This window comes from Solanum pennellii, chromosome 1 (genome assembly GCF_001406875.1).
Source record: "Solanum pennellii chromosome 1, SPENNV200".
NCBI classification, from domain to species: domain Eukaryota; kingdom Viridiplantae; phylum Streptophyta; class Magnoliopsida; order Solanales; family Solanaceae; genus Solanum; species Solanum pennellii.
This window is the reverse complement of record NC_028637.1, coordinates 106,867,123-106,870,395: the sequence shown is the minus strand read 5'-3', so window position 1 is coordinate 106,870,395 and position 3,273 is coordinate 106,867,123. Positions and strand designations below refer to the sequence as shown.

The window sequence follows — 3,273 nt, the reverse complement described above, 5'->3', positions numbered from 1 at the left end:
GGGCCCCCCCCCCCCCCCCCCCTGTTCTAAGCCACTTGTTCATTAACCTCACACATCACTAGGCATATACTAATGTCAGTGTGTATAGCTTAAAGTCGTTATATAATATTAGAGGAAGATAGATTGATGGAACATACCTTTATTAAAAATTATATTAGTCAGAGGTGGTGCCTCCATTAGCTTTGTATTTGGGGAAGGGCACCATACCATTGTCAATAAAGAAAAGATCACTCACAAGGATTTCATCTCAGGGTGTGACTGGAAAGAAGGGTGGGATATGTAGCGAAGTCCTGGACGATCTCAAACCTGGTGTTGAAAGGACAGATATCATGAATACTGCACCTCCAGATTTGTTCAAGTCAATAGAAACTAAAGACATTACATCTTTGAGGGAAAATGAAGGATGAGGATGGCTCCCTAATTGAAAGCTTATCAGATTCCTTCATCAACATCATTTTACAAGTACACTCAAACCTTATATCGAAGAACAATCAACTATCCTGTTATTTTTTATTGCCCTCATGAAACTAGCGCAAGTGCTATGCCAATTATAATACACATATCTTTATTATGTAACACACTTGTATCCCTCAATAATTTTATCAGACTATAGTTGGATGCTTATTTAATCAAATTTGTATTATTTTCAGTTTCAACGCTAAATGTCTATAAAACATGTTTTTGAGACATCTTTAAAGATATCTTCCAATCTCAGAAGTCAGCAAAAGTGGTGATGTAACCATTCAACCTTAACTTTAACATTTGTTTGCCAAAAATATCATCTGTTATCGCATCTTAAAACTCTCTAAAATTGCAATTACAAAATTGTATGCTTAAAAAAGGTTACCTGGCCGACTCCAACTTAAAATAAGATCATCAACATGTATAAAATGTGTATAATCAAAGTTCATTAATTTATAAATATCAAACAAAACAGAGTATTAATAAAAAAAAAAAATTGCACGCTAAATCTCATAATTAAAAACTTCATTTTTATGTGGTCTGAGGCTGAATCATTAAACTATAGAAATTTAATCAATCATATAAGTGAAGTGTTTTCCCAACTTTTAACAGCGGCTATTTAGTTAAGAGGCTAAGACAAATTCATGGACAATTTACGTGGCACCCAGTTTTCCCTCCCTCTACCTGTAATTAGATTTATTTTAGAGTAAAAAGTTAACAAATAAAAGGTTTTCCCCTTAAGTTCAATCTATGCAAAGGCCCATGAATCCACTCTTTTTTGCAAATCTCACAAGTTCCTTTTAAAGTAGAACATCATAGCATCTCTACGACTAGGCGAGCTTAGTTTGATTCGCTTAATAAAATATATGATCAAACTCATGGCTATTCAAGCCCAATATGGAATGAAATTTCAACCCTCTAGTTAAACCTAACTACCCTATATAATATTAAAACACAACTTCAGAGGTTGTGAATAAAGAACAAACACTGTTATTCTCAAAGAATACGCCGCTTTCTAACATCTCATGTTGCACCTCTTCGAAACTGTGCTTCCAAAAAATTGTATCGCTTCTGAAACGTTGCAAACCTCTTTCAAATTCACTCAATGTCTATATAATGCCTGGCATACTCCAAGACACCCATTCACGTTAACCCCTCTCTGCCTTCCTTTTCAAACAAATAATTGATCTTTGTCTAACCTATAATTGTTTCAACCATATGGCCTAAGTATACTCAAACGTTAGAGAGCACCAAAAATGGAATGATGATGACTAAAAAGGGACTCACATTATAACACTTAAAAAACAGGTCGAATAATGCCGCATTATACAACACTTCCAAAATTCAACACATTATATAGTCAAATATCACCCACCTAAGGCCCATGCAAAGCGCAGGTGGGTTCCCTAGTATATAATATATATAAAAAATACAATTCTTTGTCACCATCTCTCGATCTCGCTCGCCTTTCTCTTCTCTCTCTAGACTTCGCTTACCTCTCTACTTCCTCTCGCGATCGTCGTCTCTCTCCTGTTAATATGTATTCATTTTGATATAAACCAATTTATATTTTTTTTTCCTCCAAAATTCATGAAAATACACTTTCTCCTCTCTCAATCTCATATCTCGCTCGCCATTCTCATCCCTCATCTCCTAACATTTTGCTATTATTCACAGTTAATCAAGCTATAACTATATAGCCCTATTTAAGGCCTAATGTTTGCTATTTAAAAAAATCTATAAATAAAAAACGATACTAATTATGTTTATAGCAATTCAATAAATATAAGATGCAGATTTTAATACAAGTCCTAACCTCACCTTAACATTTCATCACAATCACTTAATGTAATTTAGCGAACAAGCTAAACAACAGAACAATAAGATCAAACTAAAACTTTATTTTTGAAGCTCTCATTTATAGTATAGTTTGATGTGTAAGATTAAATAAAACTTTGCACAATTCTTTTATCAGAACAATAATATTGACTAAAACATGAACTTTATGTGTGTGTGGGGGGGGGGGGAGAGAAGCTTTTGGCATTATACAAAAAGTGTTGGAAAAAGATAATTGATAAAAGTAAGTTTTAGTTTGATCTTTCTATTCTACTATTTAATTTGTTCGCTAAAATTTAGTGATTATGGCGAAATGATTCGGTGAGGTTAGGACCTGTAGTAAAGTCCACTTCTCATATTTATTGAATTGCTATAAACATTACTAACATGTTCTTTTATTTATGAATTTTGATATATTAATTTGAACATTCTCTAATTTTTTTGTGGTAAGGATCTCTAATTCCTTAATTTTCTCATATATTTAACTAGTAAAATAACTCGCCTTTCGCGCGAGAATTTATTATCTTGGAATTTATAATATAATACTTTTTATGTCGTAATTTTACTGTATTTAGAAAAATTACTTTTGTAATGTTCTATGTATAAAAATATTTTTTTGTAAAAAAAATACTTAGAAAAGAGTGGCCGCTTAATTTTTTAAAGAAATTAAGGGAACTCAATTAAAAAGATTTTAACAGATAAACCTTTGAAAATTTAGAGAAAAAGGGTAAGAGGTTCTTATTTCTACTTTAAGAAGGTATTAGTACTTAAAGTAGCCGCAAACACGTGGTTATCCAACGACTTAGGTTAAATATATTTTGACTATTTTCTAGAAGATGATTAATTTGAGAAAATAATTTTTAATTTCTAAGAAAAGAGGATATTGATTGACATATTTGAATTAAATTGTAGAATTTTTTATGAAATCAGATTGATTAAAACTTATTTAATTATTTTTTTAAAATAATAATTTGA

At 31.5% G+C, this 3,273-nt stretch overlaps 1 long non-coding RNA gene across 1 annotated transcript in view; it reads left to right on the top strand.

The window, feature by feature from the left end:
- LOC107007756 overlaps nt 1-656 on the top strand; it is a 14,084-nt gene extending 13,428 nt beyond the window's left edge. Inside the window, exon 7 of the long non-coding RNA XR_003580118.1 lies at nt 252-656. This is a non-coding gene — a long non-coding RNA (uncharacterized LOC107007756). The remainder of the gene's footprint in view (nt 1-251) is intronic.
- Nucleotides 657-3,273: the final 2,617 nt, after the last annotated feature.